Source organism: Oncorhynchus kisutch, linkage group LG19 (genome assembly GCF_002021735.2).
Source record: "Oncorhynchus kisutch isolate 150728-3 linkage group LG19, Okis_V2, whole genome shotgun sequence".
NCBI classification, from domain to species: Eukaryota; Metazoa; Chordata; class Actinopteri; order Salmoniformes; family Salmonidae; genus Oncorhynchus; species Oncorhynchus kisutch.
The window spans coordinates 28,754,126-28,774,744 of record NC_034192.2 but is presented as its reverse complement, the minus strand read 5'-3'; the positions used below and the strand labels follow the sequence as shown (position 1 = coordinate 28,774,744).

The window sequence follows — 20,619 nt, the reverse complement described above, 5'->3', positions numbered from 1 at the left end:
GTCATATTTGTCATTGCCAAAACTCAAGGCTTAGTGTAAGGTTTTCATTAGGCAAGCATGTCACACAGGCTGTAAACTTACACTCTGGGAAATATTTGAACTTAAGAGCTTGGTAGGTCACACTCCATCTCATTTCAACATTTAATAACATTATTTGTTAACTCAGCTGCAGGAGGGTGATACACTAAACCAGTTCAAATAATTCTACCACTGTTTATTGCTTTTAGTGCCATGATAATTTTTCTACTCAGTCTGCGAGTAAAATAGTTATTGGAAAGCACAGTAGGCTACGAATTATTTTCACGACACTTTAAGATATTTACCGTAGGACTTTCTGTACACCCAGTGTCACGCCCTGACCTTAGAGAGCCTTTTTATGTCTCTATTTGGTTTGGTCAGGGTGTGATTTGGGTGGGCAAATCTGTTCTGATGATCTGTTTTCTATGTTTTTGTATTTCTATGTTTTGGCCGGGTATGGTTCTCAATCAGGGACAGCTGTCTATCGTTGTCTCTGATTGGGAATCATACTTAGGCAGCCTTTTTTCCCTTTTGTCATTGTGGGAGTTATCTTTGTTAGGGGCACTTATAGCCCTTGTAAGCGTCACTGTCGTTTTTGTTATTTCTTGTTTTGTTGGTGACATTTGACTAAATAAAATAAAATGTACGCTAACAACGCTGCACCTTGGTCTTCCTTGAACGACGGCCGTGACAGAACTTCCCACCAACAAAGGACCAAGCAGCGTGGCCAGGAGGAGCATGGATCCTGGGCCCGGGAGAAGAGAGAGTGGAGGACATCTTGGACATGGGAGCAGGTTATGGCAGGGGACAAGACCCTGCCATGGAAACAGGCGGAAGTGGCAAGGGAGGAATGACAACGATACCAGGAGTCACGGCAACGAAGTAGGCACGAGAGGCAGCCCAAAACATTTTTTGTGGGGGCACACAGGAGATTGGCTGAGTCAGGTTGGAGACCTGAGCCAACTCCCCGTTCTTACCGTGGGGAGAAGCGGTACTGGTCAGGCACCGTGTTATGCGGTGGAGCACACGGTGTATTCCGTGCGCGTTCACAGCCCGGCGTGCTACATCCCAGCTCCCCGCATCTGCTGGGCTAGGGTGAGCATCCAGCCAGGGCGGATGGTGCCGGCTCAGCGCGCCTGGTCTCCAGTGCGTCTCTTCGGCCCAGGATATCCTGCTCCGGCTCTGCGCACTGTGTCTCCGGTGCGTCTGCACAGCCCAGTGCGTCCTGTGCCAGCACCCCGCATTTGCAGGGCAAAGATAACCATCCAGCCAGGACGGGTTGTGCAGGCTCTGCGCTCGAGACCTCCAGTGCGCCTCCACGGCCCAGTGTATCCAGTGCCTCCGCCAAGAACCAAGCCTCCAGTATGTCTCCCCATACGTCTCCTCCCTCCAGTGATGATCCATGGCAAGAAGCCTCCAGTGATGATCCATGGCACAAAGCCTCCAGTGATGATCCATGGCACGAAGCCTCCAGTGATGATCCATGGCACGAAGCCTCCAGTGATGATCCATGGCACGAAGCCTCCAGTGATGATCCATGGCACGAAGCCTCCAGTGATGATCCATGGCACAAAGCCTCCAGTGATGATCCATGGCACGAAGCCTCCAGTGATGATCCATGGCACGAAGCCTCCAGTGATGATCCATGGCACGAAGCCTCCAGTGATGATCCATGGCACGAAGCCGCCAGAGACGGCCTCCAGTCCGGAGCCTCCAGTGACGGCCTCCAGTCCGGAGCCTCCAGCGACGGCCTCCAGTCCGGAGCCTCCAGCGAGGGTCCCCAGTCCGGGGCCAGCAACAACATTTCACTAAATAAAAGAAAATGTATGCTCACCACGCTGCACCTTGGTCTTCCTTGAACGATGGCCAGGAGTACTGTAGGCCTACAAAAGGTTATTCATTGAGGAGACAAATTCCAGGTAGGCCTATACGTCTGGCAACATGTGAACATAACATACCGTATTATAATCTCAATGTGTAATTGGATGCAGGCTTATCAACACACATGACCATTTAAAACCATCCTGCTAAGTTCTTCTCAACTACCTGCCGTCAGTTTAGGTACTCTCTGAGGAGAAGGAGGATACACACACCACACACAGAAACGGAGAAATGGCAGCCGTGGACAAAGATGTGGCGGAGAAGTTTCTTGACAGCAACCCTGACTTCGCCAAGCAATACTATGACGCCAAGTTCCACCCGAAGGTCATCTCTAACCTTTTTCAAGACAACATGACTTCCCAAGTGAATATCAGCAGCTTCCATGAGCTGAACATGGTGGAAGAGAGTGAGATCATATTTGACATGGTCAGAGACCTGCAGGACAACCACCAGATGGAGAAGGCTTCAATTTCACGAAACATCTCAGCTTCATGTTTTCGGTCAGAGAAGATGAGCCTGTTCATGTACCGGATGCGTAACGGCACGGCTGGCCACGAGACTCTTCAACGTGCACAAGGACGACACCCTGGAGGAGTGCCTGGTCCAGCCGGATAGTGAGATAGTCTTTCCCATGGACATTGGCATCGTGGGCCATGTGATCACCACTAAGAAGACTGTTAACATTCCAGATGTCTCACAGGTAAACATATAAAGCGATAGCTCAATTGTGGAGAAACCTTGCGATTTAAAAAATTACATTCCCAATACAGGTAAGAACCTAATCGCCACTTTACAGTTGATCTCCCAGTTTGTGTTATCTTATACAATTGGACATGTTTATTTCTATGAAATGTAGTGAACATGAAGTATTGCATTCCACTATATAGATGTGAGCATTAGTACTGACAGATTCAGAGGCCTACTTGCCTACTGCCTCTAGATGGCAGCATAAGGCCATCACATTTGTAATACTAATTCCCTCAAAGCCAGGTCAATTTTTATTAGAGCCAATACTTTGAACATTTGAAAATGATTGCCAAGCTTATTTTCATACTTTATACGTCTGTCACGTTACTACTTATCCTCAGTGAACAGCCATCATTGTCCATACCTGTATTAAAATGATTTATGTGTTTGCTGTTTTCGTATTAAACCATGCAGTGCCTTTGATTACAGATACATTCTTAGTATCCACATCTAGAACCTTGTTATTCACCAACACTCACAGATAATATATCCTTTATCAAATAATAACAAAGTAATACAGCCAAAGTATCATCATGATTAGACATGTTTTCCTGTCAATAGACCTTCTCAAAGGTAGCATTGTTTTGTGAAATAGAGACATATGATTACTCAACTGATATCAAGGATTACAGAGTGTCCAACCCCTGAGAGAGACTGCTCAGTTCACCCTGGTATAGTTGGCAGAATTATTTATGGTAATTAGGGGGAGGATGGTTCGAGCTCTGTGTCTTCCTTTTCCCTAGTGAAAGACAGAGCCAACATTACTGCGATATGTAAGTGTGGTGTGGGATTGCCACGGCAAGGCAGTCCCCTCCCCCACCATTCGGTTGTGCAGGGAGGCATGGCTGCTGGGTGTTACTGGGCCTGCAGGGGATAAAGCCCTTTAATCTCAGCTGAATTAGAGCGATCCTGGATTATTTCTAAAGGTCATAGCTCAAAGCCATTTTCCCCAAGTTAGTGTAATTGCAAGAGATCTCACCTTCATTCTATTCAAAGTCACCTCTAATGTCCTTTCCTTTTAATCCAGATGTTTTTCATCATGATACATATTCTCCAGTCAAGAATAGCTCACAATGACACTGAAAGAACAAACCGTTCTTATCGTTAGATGATATGACAGTGAATTCATTTATTCTTGGATTAATATGATTCTCCATAAAATCATATTATGTTTTTAGCAATGTGTTAGTAGTGTTATCGAAGTTAGTTTTTACATAATCATAGAATTGGACTTTTTATAGAACTTTTTCTCTAGGGATTTACTGTGACATGCAAGTTAAATGATCTCAACAATGGATTTATGATCAAAAGTAACAATTCAATGTAACAAGATGCAGCACATTGACAGATGCTTGTTTATTAGTTCTAAAAACCTTTCTCTGGATTACCCCTCAGAGCAGCCACTACAGTGACTTTGTGGACCAGATCCAAGAATATCAGAACAAAAGTGTTCTGGCTGCCCCCATCATGAGCGGCAAGGATATGGTGGCTGCTATGATAGCTGTGAACAAGATTGGAGCTCCCCACTTCACTAAGCAGGATGAAGAGGTAACCTCTCTAACCCTAGCCACTCCCCTCAGCAGCTGTGGACTGGGACCAAAAATTGGCCCTGGCATCTCTAACACACCAGCCCATTATTTTCCTTGAGGCCCCCACACCAGCCCATTTTTTTTTTCACGAAGCCCCCACATTGGACCTTTTTCCCCCCCTTGCGGCCTACATTATTAGCCAAATAATTCTAATTTTGTGCAAAAAAAAACAAGTTAGACAGGCCCACTGGGCAAAGAATGGACCAGCCAGTCTGCCGCTGACCCTCAGCCTGCTTATGTTGACAGATTAAGCTCAGAAATGCATCACTGCTAAAGTAAGACTGAATGTAGATGTTTTTGCACTTTACAGACTCTGTTGAAGTATCTCAACTATGTGAACTTGATCCTAAGAGTGTTCCATCTGAGCTACTATCACAATTGTGAGACCAGAAGGGGACAGGTAAGACCTCTCCAGATTATATTGATGATGAGGCCTGCTTATATTTCTTTATTACTAAATGATATGCTTTTCCTGCTTGACTCCATAACCACACCTCCTCCCATCCTTATAGGTCCTGCTCTGGTCTGCCAGTAAAGTGTTTGAGGAGATCACAGATATTGAGAGACACTCCTGATGGCAGAGTGAGTGACTAGTGACTAAACAGTACAGTAGACAAATCACCTGTACAGAATCCATACACTGCTGTGTCCAATTATGTATTCATACATCAACTCATACAATCTGATTCTAATGACATGCAACTCATTTATCTCCAGGAAGTAAACTTCTACAAAGTGATTGACTACATTTTACATGGAAAAGAGGAGATCAAAGTTATACCGTGAGTAATTTCATCAATGATGTAGAAAATCAAATTATATACCAGGACATTATCTTATCATATTTATGTGCAGCTTTTACACACACAATTACATTTGGGTGCATGTATTAATGAAGTTGATTTGGTACTTTTTGAAATTACACACCTATAAACTTATTTTCTTGGAACTTTGAAGCAATAGTATCATGTTCTTGTCTCCATCTCCCCCGTTCTTGTCAGGAACCCCGCTCCGGACCCCTGGGCTCTTGCCAGTGGCCTGCCCCACCTACGTGGCTAAGGAGGGACTGGTGAGCTGAGAAGCCTTCCCTTACTTACTGAAGAATGAATGCATCCAAAATGGCACCCTGTTCAATACGTAGTGCACTACTTATGACCAGGGTGCATAGGGATGGTAGTGTGCCATTCCCCGATGCAGCCCATGTCTTCTCTTCCCTGTACATGGTATCCATGGGCACCAGACAACCAGAAAGCCATTATAGTTAATTACGCAGCTGTCAAACGCACACAGCCTGGAAATGAAATGTACTCTTGCACTGAAATGATGGATAATTGCAATTTTGTGGATATTGTAATTAATCGTGCAGTGCTTTTCATCTGAGTGACCATGATCATCCTCTCCTCTCTTCCATATTTCTTCTTCTCCCCTCCAGATCTGTAACATTATGAATGCAGCCCAGGATTACTTCTTCAGCGTCCAAGTAAGATCAGATCTCTGTCTGATTAGCTCAGTGCTGTCAAATGCACAAATAGTTGTTGTTGTTGTTGTTTTTTGTAACTATTTATATTGGTATTTCTTCACAGTTCCAGTGTAAACAATGATTGAAATACAGAATATTGCACATGTGATTTTATACATTCAAATATACCATGTAAAAATGCTTTTTTGAAGGATGTAGGAATGTATATGGCCATACAAGAATATGAAATTCTTAAGTAACCTTTTCATAACAAAACACGTAATAAACAACAACAACAACAAAGTTTTAAAAAACACAGCTAGTCTTCAAAATGAATAGAACAATTATAATAATAAGTCAGTCTAATATTAAACCCTAACAAAGGTAAATAAATGAAATACAAAACTAGGCTAGGCAGTTTGCAGTGGAGTAGAGGGAAATTGCATTGTCTCTACATAGTTAAAGAAAGGCTACCACCTTCGGTAGAACCCCGTAGGGCATATCTTCTCCAATTTACTAAAGTGTAAGACATTTTTAATCCACGCAAAATGAGGAGGAGATGGTGATTTCCCCCGAAGTAAAATCTACCTTCTTGCCAACAAATAATTATGTTATGGCAGTAGGAGCAAAAGGTACCTGTAGTACTTTAGATATGGTATTAAAGATGGCAGACAGATAGTTATGTAGTGAAGGGCAAGACCAAAACGTATGCATCAATAAAGCAATAGCATGCCGACACCTGTCGCAAACAGGGTCGACATCAGATCTTAGAGAGTGAATGCATCAATTAAAACAGATATTATCTCTGCTACTGAAGGGGCTATAGTCCTGTGGCCAAGTGGAGTATCATTGTAGTAGATTGATACTGCTATTTCCAGCACTTGGCAATGACTTATCCATACAAAGTATTTCAAATTTTAGTTCCAAGTCATGCATCGCTGAGGACGTTCAAAGTCAAGGATGTCAGGTTCAAGTCGTCACATATTGTTTTTGTACTGCTGTGAACCCGATGCAAAGCCATTGACGTCAGATAGTTCCTGTTTCCTTGTCCTGTTCAGAAAGGGCCTGTAGATACATCTGGCTTGACCATTAAGAAGGTGCTGTCCCAGAAGGAAGAAATAGTTGCAGTGGCCACCTTCGACCTCAGGAAATATGGGAAACCCTTTGACCAGCAGGATGCAACTTTAATGAAGGTATGCTACTCTCAAGTGTTACTGAGGGGGAAGTAGAGCGAAGATACTGAGTCACCGCTGTATAAATAAACACAGGCCATTGACAGCATCTGCATTATTTATTGGTTGGAGTCAAGCCTCCTCCTCTACTCTCCTCTCCTCTCATCCACTCTTACATTAGGGATAGTGCCAGCTAACGCATAATATAACTTTATAGAGCCTTTGAAATATGAATCAATAACATTGTAAGTTACAGTAATCCATTTTAAAATATAGCTTCCCTATCGTTATTGTACCACATCCCCCTCTCAAATCCCGTTTGATAGTGCCTGTGTATACTGATTTTGTGAACCAAGGTCTGAAATACAATAGTCTAACTCTATCGTTGGTCATTGCAGTCTCTTACCCAGTTCCTTGGCTGGTCTGTGCGCAACACAGATGCCTATGACAAGTGGAACAAGCCGGAGAACAGGAAGGACATCTTCCAGGACATGGTGCTGTACAACATCAAGTGCAGGACGAATAAGACCCAGAATGTCTTGGTGGGTAAAGTCAAGTTATTCACACACAGGTGGTGAAAAACTAATTTATAACATGGTAAATGGCCTGCCATACTAGATACGGGGTAATCAATCAATGGCGGAATGTTAGTTACCATCTGTGAGATTTAGACAGAGAACTTTTTACAGAAAAAGAACAGTTGTTTTCAGGGAATCCAGAAATGGATTGATATTGCTTTATGTCATCCTAGGTGAACACTTTTGGTGTTATTTGCTTTTAGAGGGAAGGAAAGGAGCCACATGAGTGTGAGGAGGCTGACCTGGAAGCACTCCTGGTAAACAACTATTCCAACTTCCATTTATTTTCTATTTGCCTCTGTCGTCTGTCTGGCTGTCTGGCTGGCTGGCTGGCTGGCTAGCTGCCTTGGTAGTCTACATAATGCACTTTGTTTCCCTGTTTCCATACAGTCTGAAGTTCTACCGCCCTCTACCAAGTCGGAGATCTTTAAGTTTCACTTCTGTGACTTTGAGCACAGTCATCTAGACCTGGTCAAGTTAGGCATTAAGATGTACTACGAGTTGGGTGTGGTGGACAAGTTCCACGTCCCCCGCGAGGTGAGACATCTCTGTTGAAGAAGCATCTTGGCAAGAGTTTCTTGTTCCTACTGTTACCAAGTCACGTTTCTTCCATTACAGATGCATAGTTCTGCTCAGTAATGTGTAATAAAGCAACGCTATACAATTCAGTCGTAACAATTGCATGATTAACATTTAATAACTAAATCATGACAGTTTTTGCTGGTTATAGTTAATGATTTGATAGGATCCCGATGTAGAAGATGTTAGCTACCCTGGTTACATTGGCTTTATGATATGTGTTTCTGCTATAACTAGCTGACCCATAACTATCCCTATGTATGTTCCTCTCAGACCCTCACCAGGTTCTGTTACTCCCTGAGTAAGGGCTACAGGCAGATCACCTACCACAACTGGAGTCATGGCTTCAACGTGGGCCAGACCATGTTCACCCTGCTCATGGTGAGTACCTCCTCTCATCTACAGCTAAACAGCATTCTATTACAAAAAGAGGAGTCCCAAATTGCACCCTATTCCTCAGGTACTTGTATTACTTGTAGTGCACTCTATAGGGAAAAGGGTGCCCTTTGGGACGTATTAAGCCTTACATTACACAAACCCTCAGGGATAAAAACATAACCTACATTACCGTACACGTATACCATGGATGATGATACCGTGACAGTTGATACATGTAATACATCTTCAAGCTGTGGTGGCCAGGTGTAAGAGTCTATCTGCGCTGTGAACCTCCTGACACCAATACCCTCCTTCCATGTAATGTAACGAGTCATCGAAGCGTGACCCTTCCTCTCGCTGCAGTGTCCCTATAATGTATAATCACAGTAAATTCCTCAGATATTCATAACTCGCAGAGGGAGGAGGAGCAGAGAGGAGCGTTAGGCTCATTATCAGCGGCCCTGCGTGGCTGTGTGGCTGTGTAGCTCGGTGGGTCCATGCTTCATTGGTTCTAATGAGGCCTACAGAGCCAGGCGTCTCCATAGGAGCAGGCTGGGAGCGTCGTGGGGGTAGAGAGGGTGTCACTGCAAGGACATTAATAAGAGGCACAGGTGTGGCTCCGTACTGCTCCTGGGGGAAGCTCCATGAGTCCTGGCCCTAACCTAATTTCTTGTGTCATTAGACATGTGACCTAACCTAATTTCTTGTGTCATTAGACATGTGACCTAACCTAACTTTCTGTATCTTTGCATTAGACAGGTGACCTGAAGCGTTACTACACAGACCTAGAGACCATGGCCATGGTAACAGCCGGCTTATGCCATGATATCGACCACAGAGGCACAAACAACCTCTACCAGGTGAAGTAATGGAATGACTGTGTTCAAATAGTGTTTGTTGTCCTTCAAATACTTTGAATGTTTGATTTGAGCCTGTCTAGAGTACCAGAGTAAGCTAGAGTAAGTTCAATCAAGCGTAGGTTAAGTATTTGATTGAAAACCAATACTATTTGAACGCAGGACTGCTGCCTACAGTGATACCTGGAAAAGTGTAGAGACAGCAACTGAGAAAGCAATGACTCGTTACTTACCAATGGCTAATCTATCTTTGCAATCGATCTCAATCTTCCTCTCCCTCCTCCTGTGTTTGTCAGGTCAGGAAAACCTCTTGCCAAGCTCCACGGCTCCTCCATCTTGGAGAGACACCATCTGGAGATTGGGAAGACCCTGCTGAGAGATCTTGTGAGTGAGCTTGCCTCCCAAATGGTGCCCTATCTGTACATAGTGCACTAGTTTTGACCAGAGCCCATAGGGCCCCAGTCAAAAGTAGTGCGCTATATAATGAATAGGATTCTATTTGGGATGCTGCCTGAGCCTCTCTAGGTTCTGACCTGAGAGGGGTAGTTTCTCCCTTGGAGAAGCTAGACTGTGAATGATGCAGTTCTGATGGCACAGAATGTGCCTGGGAGAATCTGCCCACCAGCCATCAGATAATTAGGCAACTTTCAGTGTTCACAATATCACCGAACCATGAACTGTGGCAGGCAGCGGCTTCATACTTCCCTCTAGGAATTGGTATATTTGAATTATCCTAGGGCTTTGTTTGTTATTGCTTATTCATACATTTGATATATTATACATATGTGTTGGTATTCCCAGATTCAACAGTACATGTTAAGTTTGAATGTGATAACATAAGTATTATCTTGGTACCTGTTTGAGGCCTTAAATATTTGTCCGAATCGAAGCCGTGCTCAGCATGATCATGTCATACATCTGATGGACATCGCCACAATCGCCACCGACCTCGCTCTCTACTTCAAGTGAGTGGGTACCGCTGTATTTCTCAAATAACTTTTAAATGCATGTCCCCATAATACATACAGTACATACCTGAGAGCAGAGAGATGATCTGTGCGTCCCAAATGGCACCCTATTCCCTACATAGTGCACAGAACCCTATCGGCCATGGTCAAAAGTAATGGACTATATAGGGAATAGATACAGGGAACAGGGTTCCATTTGGGCGGCATCCTGAGTCATGGTAACTGAGGATGATTTTTCTCCTGTCTGTAGGAAAATAACCATGTTCCAAAAGATGGTGGACAAATCGAAGACCTACGAGAGCTGGGATGATTGGACCAAGTACATGACACAGGAGACCACTCGCAAGGCGATAGTCATGTAGGTGAATTTCCAAGCTGAGTAGTAGGCCTAGGCATATGAAGGTAGTTGTGCCCTATGGAGGAAACTATGGATGCCTTTTTGGATTTCACTTTTCAAACAAAACAGGGCAGAAACTAAGACAAAACAGGGAAGAAACTAAGACAAAACAGGGAAGAAACTAAGACAAAACAGGGAAGAAACTAAGACAAAACAGGGAAGAAACTAGGACTAAACAGGGCAGAAACTAGGACTAAACAGGGCAGAAACTAAGACTAAACAGGGAAGAAACTAAGACTAAACAGGGAAGAAACTAAGACTAAACAGGGAAGAAACTAAGACTAAACAGGGCAGAAACTAAGACTAAACAGGGCAGAAACTAGGACTAAACAGGGCAGAAACTAGGACTAAACAGGGCAGAAACAAAGACTAAACAGGGCAGAAACAAAGACACAACTAAGACAGGACAAAAACTAAGACAAAGATAAACTATGGATGTCTTTGGCTACAGGTCCAAGACCATATTAGACTTAAAACACAATCCGTCATCAATTATGTTTTCACTAAGGTGTGGAGAAAATAATTGTACAACTGCTTTTCCTACAGACCTTCGAACTGTAACACACTCTATCTGTCCTCTACATACTCAGGGCTATGATGATGACGGCCTGTGATCTGTCTGCTGTCGCCAAACCATGGGAGATCCAGAGCAAGGTAATGCCTCATGTCCACCAAATGCATCAAACTCTTTGTGTTCCGGCAAAAGACATTCATTGTCAATGGAGTAGTCCCCAAAGCTGCGTTGCGCTCTGTGTACTGCATGCGTTCAGTATTTTCCACTCGTGCTTTGCTTTACCTTGAGGTGGTACAAACGGAAGTACACACACAGACTCCAACTAGCTAGCTTTTATCTAGTTAAAAAGTGAAGCATATATTTAAAAAAGAAAATATTTCACATTTATTTAACCAGGTAGGCAAGTACAACTGCGACCTGACCAAGATAAAGCAAAGCAGTGCGACAAAAACAACACAAAGTTACACATAAACAAACGTACAGTCAATAACACAATAGAAAAATCTATGTACAGTGTGTGCAAATGTAGAAGAGTAGGGAGGTAAAGGCAATAAATAGGCCATAGAGGTGAAATAATAGCAATTTAGCATTAACACTGAAGTGATAGATGTTCAGATGATGATGTGCAAATACAGATACTGGGGTGCAAAAGAGCAAGAGGGTAAGTAATAACATGGGGATGAGGTAGTTGGGTGTGCCATTTACAGATGGACTGTGTACAGCTGCAGTGATCGGTAAGCTGCTCTGACAGCTGAGAGGGAGATATAAGACACCAGCTTCAGTGATTTTTGCAATTCGTTCTAGTCATTAGCAGCAGAGAACTGGAAGGAAAGGCGGGCAAAGGAAGTGTTGGCTTTGGGGGTGACCAGTGAAATATACCTGCTGGAGTGTGTGCTACAGGTGGGTGTTGCTAGCGTGAGATAAGGAGGGGATTTACCTAGCAAATACTTATAGATGACCTGAAGCCAGTGGGTTTGATGATGAATATGTAGTGAGGGCCAGCCAACGAGAGCATACATGTCACAGTGGTGGGTGGTATATGGGGCTTTGGTGACAAAACGGATGGCACTTTGATAGACTACATCCAGTTTGCTGAGTAGAGTGTTGGAGGCTATTTTGTAAATGACATCGCCAAAGTCAAGGATCAGTAGAATAGTTTTACGAGGGTACAGTGCCTTGCAAAAGTATTTGGCCCCCTTGAACTTTGTGACCTTTTTGCCACATTTCAGGCTTCAAACATAAAGATATAAAACGGTATTTTTTTGTGAAGAATCAACAACAAGTGGGACACAATCATGAAGTGGAACGACATTTATTGGATATTTCAAACTTTTTTAACAAATCAAAAACTGAAAAATTGGGCGTGCAAAATTATTCAGCCCCCTTAAGTTAATACTTTGTAGCGCCACCTTTTGCTGCGATTACAGCTGTAAATCGCTTGGGGTATGTCTCTATCAGTTTTGCACATCGAGAGACTGAAATATTTTCCCATTCCTCCTTGCAAAACAGCTCGAGCTCAGTGAGGTTGGATGGAGAGCATTTGTGAACAGCAGTTTTCAGTTCTTTCCACAGATTCTCGATTGGATTCAGGTCTGGACTTTGACTTGGCCATTCTAACACCTGGATATGTTTATTTTTGAACCATTCCATTGTAGATTTTGCTTTATGTTTTGGATCATTGTCTTGTTGGAAGACACATCTCCGTCCCAGTCTCAGGTCTTTTGCAGTCTCCATCAGGTTTTCTTCCAGAATGGTCCTGTATTTGGCTCCATCCATCTTCCCATCAATTTTAACCATCTTCCCTGTCCCTGCTGAAGAAAAGCAGGCCCAAACCATGATGCTGCCACCACCATGTTTGACAGTGGGGATGGTGTGTTCAGGGTGATGAGCTGGGTTGCTTTTACGCCAAACATAACGTTTTGCATTGTTGCCAAAAAGTTCAATTTTGGTTTCATCTGACCAGAGCACCTTCTTCCACATGTTTGGTGTGTCTCCCAGGTGGCTTGTGGCAAACTTTAAACGACACTGTTTATGTATATCTTTAAGAAATGGCTTTCTTCTTGCCACTCTTCCATAAAGGCCAGATTTGTGCAATATATGACTGATTGTTGTCCTATGGACAGAGTCTCCCACCTCAGCTGTAGATCTCTGCAGTTCATCCAGAGTGATCATGGGCCTCTTGGCTGCATCTCTGATCAGTCTTCTCCTTGTATGAGCTGAAAGTTTAGAGGGACGGCCAGGTCTTGGTAGATTTGCAGTGGTCTGATACTCCTTCCATTTCAATATTATCGCTTGCACAGTGCTCCTTGGGATGTTTAAAGCTTGGGAAATCTTTTTGTATCCAAATCCGGCTTTAAACCTCTTCACAACAGTATCTCGGACCTGCCTGGTGTGTTCCTTGTTCTTCATGATGCTCTCTGCGCTTTTAACGGACCTCTGAGACTATCACAGTGCAGGTGCATTTATACGGAGACTTGATTACACACAGGTGGATTGTATTTATCATCATTAGTCATTTAGGTCGACATTGGATCATTCAGAGATCCTCACTGAACTTCTGGAGAGAGTTTGCTGCACTGAAAGTAAAGGGGCTGAATAATTTTGCACGCCCAATTCTTCAGTTTTTGATTTGTTAAAAAAGTTTGAAATATCCAATAAATGTCGTTCCACTTCATCATTGTGTCCCACTTGTTGTTGATTCTTCACAAAAAAATACAGTTTTATATCTTTATGTTTGAAGCCTGAAATGTGGCAAAAGGTCGCAAAGTTCAAGGGGGCCGAATACTTTCGCAAGGCACTGTATGTTAGACAGCATGAGTGAAGGAGGCTTGTTGCGAAATAGGAAGCCAATTCTAGATTTAATTTTGGATTGGAGATGCTTAGTGTGAGTCTGGAAGGAGAGTTTCGAGTCTAACCAGACACCTAGGTATTTGTAGGTGTCCACATATTCTAAGTCAGAACCGTCCAGAGTAGTGATGCTAGTCTGGTGGGAAGGTGCGGGCAGCAATCGGTTGAAGAGCATGTACTTAGTTTTACCAGCATTTAAAAGCAGTTGGAGGCCACAGAAGGACCGTTGTATGGCGTTGAAGCTCGTTTGGAGGTTAGTTAGCACAGTGTCCAAAGAAGGGCCAGATGTATACAGAATGGTGTCGTCTGCGTAGAGGTGGATCAGAGATCACCAGCAGCAAGTGCGACATCATTGATATATACAGAAAAAAGAGAATAAGAATGAGGTGATTGACAGAGTCAAAAGCCTTGGCCAGGTCGATGAAGACGGCTGCACAGTACTGTCTTTTATCGATGGAGGTTATGATATCGTTTAGGACCTTGAGTGTGGCTGAGATGCACCCATGACCAGCTCGGAAACCAGACTGCGTAGTGGAGAAGGTACGGTGGGATTCGGAATGGTCGGTGATCTGTATGTTAACTTGGCTTTCGAAGATTTTCGAAAGGCAGGGCAGGATGGATATACTGAGGGTCTATAAGAGTTTGGGTCTAGAGTGTCTCCCCCTTTGAAGAGGGGGATGACCGCGGCAGCTTTCCAATCTTTGGGGATCTCAGACGATACGAAAGAGAGTTTGAATAGGCTAGTAATAGGAGTTGCAACAATTTCGATATTTTTAGAAAGAGAGGGCCCAGAATGTCTAGCCCAGCTGATTTGTAGGGATCCAGATTTTGCAGCTCTTTCAGAACATCAGTTGTCTGGATTTGGGTGAAGGAGAAGCGGGGGGACTTGGGCAAGTTGCTGCGGGGGGTGCTGAAATGTTGGCCGGGGTAGGGGTAGCCAGGTGGAAAGCACTGCCAGCCATAGACAAATGCTTATTGAAATGATAGATTATCGTAGAGTTATCGGTGGTGACAGTGTTTCCTATCCTCAGTGCAGTGGGCAGCTGGGAGAGGAGGTGCTCTTATTCTCCATGGACTTTACAGTGTCCCAAAACTTTTTAGAATTAGTGCTACAGGATGCACATTCCTGTTTGACAAAGCTAGCCTTAGCTTTCCTACGCGTCAAGTACGGAAAATGCAGGCTAGACATCCGGCAAAACAAAACACATATGTCTGGTGGACATGGGGGATTTAACACAGATGTTTGAAGAATGAAGTCCTGCTGCTATTCTCATATGGCAGCATAGTAACTGCAGAACTACTGTACACCGTTGCCCTCAGCAGAGGATGTGAGAGGAATGTGGAATATCCTTTCTGTAATGGCATTTTGCTCGTGAGGTCTGGATTGCATCAGGAGCAGGCCTTTCATACTACAGTATCTATGAAATCTTAATAGAATATTTTCGTACTAACAAGAGTGCACAAACAAATGCACTCTTGTTGCTATGGACATCATCATACTGTAAGTTTCGTAATCAGTGTTAAGTGTGACCATTCCTGTGTGGGCCTGCAGGTAGCGCTGTCTGTGGCTGCAGAGTTCTGGGAGCAGGGTGACCTGGAGAGGACTGGGCTGGAGCAGCAGCCTATTGTAAGAACTGCATGGAGGGAGGGAGAGGGAGAGAGCATTCCCATTGGGCATGTGGTGATGTACTGCCTGTTATGTAGTACACTGAGTCAGAAAGAGCGGTCACCACGGCCCAGTCAACTGGACCATATCCTGACTCACACCGTTTTACCCAGCCAGCTCCCTAGGAGTTTAATAGCATTTGTGTCAGAATGGGACATTTTAGTTTAGGTTTATTTGATTGCTTAAGCTGGAGTAAGTAGAGCCCAGTTGTTGTTTCAGTACATTTGCACTACTAATCCCATGATTCATATCATTCCCCCCAGCTAATGATGGACAGGACCAAATCAGCTGATCTTCCCAAGATGCAGTGTGGTTTCATCGATTTTGTCTGTGCTTTTGTGTACAAGTTGAGTCCCTGTATCTCTATTATGAATCAATAACTACTAGATGGCACTGAAGACCAAGCAAAATATATCTATCTAGTATTTTGAACTGAATGTTTTCCCTCCCTCCTCATCTAGCTCCCTCTTGTCTCACACCTCTCCTTCTTCCCCCTCCCACCTCCTCTAAGAGTTCTCTCGTTTCCAGGTGGAGATCACTCCCATGCTGGACCGCCTGCTGATCAACAGAAGGGAGTGGAATGCTCTGAAGGAGGCGCACGAAGCCAAGCTGGCTGCTCTGGAGGAGGCCAAAGAGGAGGTAGCCGTCGCCTCCACCGCAGCCAAGCTGTAACGGTTCTCTTGTGGTGAAGGAGAGTCGGACCAAAATGCGGCATGTAGATTGCGATCCATGTTTAATAAACAAACGTAAAACACGAATCAATACAAACACTACAAAAACAAAGAACGTAACGAAAACCGAAACGGCCCTATCTGGTGCAAACACAGAGACAGGAACAATCACCCACCAACACACAGTGAAACCCAGGCTACCTAAATATGGTTCCCAATCAGAGACAATGACTAACACCTGCCTCTGATTGAGAACCATATCAGGCCAGACATAGAAATAGACAAACTAGACATGAAACATAGAATGCCCACTCAGCTCACACCCTGACCAACCAAAACATAGAAATATACAAAGTAAACTATGGTCAGGGTGTGACACAAGCAGGGTAAGACACACACAAGGACACACACACACACACAGCACCAAGAGACACACAGGCAGACACAGGAAAGACCAGGGATTAAGACTGTTGACATTTATTACACAGTGGAATTTATAACATTGGTGAAGAACCTCACTCATAGTAATGACCATATCATTAAGAGATGCCCCAAACGTTCTCTTCAGACATGGAGGAACCTACTAAGAGCAGCTATTTTGGGGAGAATCCAAATATGGCAGACTATCTCTCAAAAACTTGGACTATCTCTGTTTCAAACCATGTATAGCTTATGCTCTGGGGCTAATTACATTTAATCAATGTGAGATCAGGGCCCATATTCATAAAGCTTCTCAGAGTAGGAGTGCTGATCTAGGATCAGTTTTAGATCATAATGAATACGAGTATATGGACAGGGGGGACCTGATCTCAGATCAGCGCTTCTAGTCTGTGACGCTCTGTGACTACTCTCACACAGGAAGTGCAGCCGAAGCAGCCCCCAAATCAAAGACCTGTGTTGTCAACTAGACAACTTTCAGTCCCTGTACCCGATATCGTGCAGCTTTACAGTATACTGCACTGTGCTGTACACTGGTCTATATATGGAAGGAATTGTATCAGGCTACAGGATCCACAGGATGGAGCAGGGTGTGGACAATGTCAAACACAGCCTATTCCTGTGCAATGAATGTGAATACTTAGGCATTTTAGTGGAATTTACAATGAACTGATTGTCCTCGTTGATTAGGCAATATAAAATTGACTTAGAAATATTAGAATAAAGTGGGTGGGTATCATTTCCAATGGCTAAACATACACTGCTCAAGAAAATAAAGGGAACACTTAAACAACACATGTAACTCCAAGTCAATCACACTTCTGTGAAATCAAACTGTCCACTTAGGAAGCAACACTGATTGACAATACATTTCACATGCTGTTGTGCAAATGGAATAGCCAACAGGTGGAAATTATAGGCAATTAGCAAGACACCCCCAATAAAGGAGGGGTTCTGCAGGTGGTGACCACAGACCACTTCTCAGTTCCTATGCTTCCTGGCTGATGTTTTGGTCACTTTTGAATGCTGCCGGTGCTTTCACTCTAGTGGTAGCATGAGACGGAGTCTACAACCCACACAAGTGGCTCAGGTAGTGCAGCTCATCCAGGATGGTACATCAATGCGAGCTGTGGCAAGAAGGTTTGCTGTGTCTGTCAGCGTAGTGTCCAGAGTATGGAGGCGCTACCAGGAGACAGGCCAGTACATCAGGAGACGTGGAGGAGGCCGTAGGAGGGCAACAACCCAGCAGCAGGACCGCTACCTCCGCCTTTGTGCAAGGAGGAGCAGGAGGAGAACTGCCAGAGCCCTGCAAAATGACCTCCAGCAGGCCACACATGTGCATGTGTCTGCTCAAACGGTCAGAAACAGACTCCATGAGGGTGGTATGAGGGCCCAACATCCACAGGTGGGGGTTGTGCTTACAGCCCAACACCGTGCAGGACGTTTGGCATTTGCCAGAGAACCAAGAATGGCAAATTCGCCACTGGCGCCCTGTGCTCTTCACAGATGAAAGCAGGTTCACACTGAGCACATGTGACAGACGTGACAGAGTCTGAGGATGCCGTGGAGAACGTTCTGCTGCCTGCAACATCCTCCAGCATGACCGGTTTGGCGGTGGGTCAGTCATGGTGTGGGGTGGCATTTCTTTCGGGGCCGCACAGCCCTCCATGTGCTCGCCAGAGGTAGCCTGACTGCCATTAGGTACCGAGATGAGATCCTCAGACCCCTTGTGAGACCATATGCTGGTGCGGTTGGCCCTGGGTTCCTCCTAATGCAAGACAATGCTAGACCTCATGTGGCTGGAGTGTGTCAGCAGTTCCTGCAAGAGGAAGGCATTGATGTTATGGACTGGCCCGCCCGTTCCCCAGAATCCAATTGAGCACATCTGGGACATGTCTCGCTCCATCCACCAACGCCACGTTGCACCACAGACTGTCCAGGAGTTGGCGGATGCATTAGTCCAGGTCTGGGAGGAGATCCCTCAGGAGACCATCCGCCACCTCATCAGGAGCATGCCCAGGCGTTGTAGGGAGATCATACAGGCACGTGGAGGCCACACACACTACTGAGCCTCATTTTGACTTGTTTTAAGGACATTACATCAAAGTTGGATCAGCCTGTAGTGTGGTTTTCCACTTTAATTTTGAGTGTGACTCCACATCCAGACCTCCATGGGTTGATAATTGTATTTCCATTGATACTTTTTGTTTGATTTTGTTATCAGCACATTCAACTATGTAAAGAAAAAAGTATTTAATAAGAATATTTCATTCATTCAGATCTAGGATGTGTTATTTTAGTGTTCCCTTCATTTTTTTGTAGACATATCTTTAATTTTAATGTAGACATATCTTTAATTTCAACAGTGGTTATCCTATGGTTATTAATAATGTACATAAACCTGTAATTCAACTCTCTGCACTGGGCCCTCACTGCAGAATTAAGTCCACAGCATTAGCATCATACCCTCTGCGATGCCGCATCCTCCCTCAGGATATAGTGTGTGTGTGTGTTAACTGTCCCACTGGGGCCATACATAACAATCTTACAAAACACAGAACGATGCCCGTGAGGGTGGCAACCTAATTGAGCGCGTAGAATGAGGACTGATTGGAAGAGGGGATCAGAAGGCGGGTTTTCCTTTCCTGTAGCAAAGAGCCGTGCGTCACCACTATACACCACACAGCTAGACACGCAGTAGTGAGCACACGCAAGCACTTCGCTAAGCACTGCATTGTAGTGTCGTCACTCGTGATGGTGACGCTGCTGCCTCGCTCTCTGTGTTGCACCAATAGGGGAGAGCTGCAGTCAGGGTTGCCGTATAGGGCTGTGATGCTCAGCGATGCTCGTAGTGTCTCGTCCTGACACAAGGGCAGCGTAGCCGTATAGAGGCTGAGGCTGCAGAGGAATGAGAGACACCCAGTTAAAGAATATCACACTGATTTGTGAACCACAGGCAAGAAGAGCGGAATACTGGCCAGTGGCTCCTTAAGATACATGTTAGTCATTTAGCAGACGCCCTTATCCAGAGCGACTAGGTTAAAGTGTCTTGCTCAAGGGCACATTGGCAGATTTTTCACCTAGTGAGCTCTGGGATTTGAACGAACGACCTTTCGGTTGCTGGCCCAACGCTCTTAACTGCTGGGCTACCTGTCGCCCTTCATCAGTCAGTGTGTCCGTCCGCCTGCTAGGCTAGCTAGATATGTCCCCTTAGCAAGAATAACTGCTCATTGCTGACAGAGACACTCCAAGGGACCCCACCTCCCCTTCCCCAAGCCACTGTATCAAAATAATGAATTATAGAATCATACCAAATATGCTTGTGTCAGATGAGATGTTACTCCTTGTAGAAAGCAGGGGGAATGGTAGGCATTGCTCTACTCCGTCATTGCTCATCCTAATATTTATATATTTCCTAAGTCTATTATTTTACTTTAGATTGGTGTGTATTGTTGTGAATTGTTAGATGTTCCTGTATTGTTGGAGCTAGGAACACAAGCATTTTGCAACAACCGCAATAACATCTGCTAACTATGTGTATGTATTCAATTCCATTTGAATTGATTTGCTGCGTAAGCCTTTTAGCCAGAGAAATACCCTTTGTTGCTTCCTTGTATTGTAATTACTAGTTGATGCAGGTCAAGTATGCATAGTATAGGTCTAGTATGCATAGTATAGGTCTCGTATGCATAGTATCAGTGTCAATGCACTTTATGTATTGGCTCTGAATATGCAACACATAAACGTGGACTGTAAAGATATTGAAATCAATCATTCAATTTGAACTACTGTGATTGTGTCTTGTCCTTGTGGTGTAACACCCAATCATAGTAGCACAGGGATACTTCAAGACCTACTCT

General features: G+C 44.3%; 1 pseudogene; it reads left to right on the top strand.

Annotated features, from left to right (window-relative positions):
* Positions 1 to 2,130: 2,130 nt before the first annotated feature.
* Positions 2,131 to 16,386, top strand: LOC109910100 (rod cGMP-specific 3',5'-cyclic phosphodiesterase subunit alpha-like; annotated as a pseudogene).
* Positions 16,387 to 20,619: the final 4,233 nt, after the last annotated feature.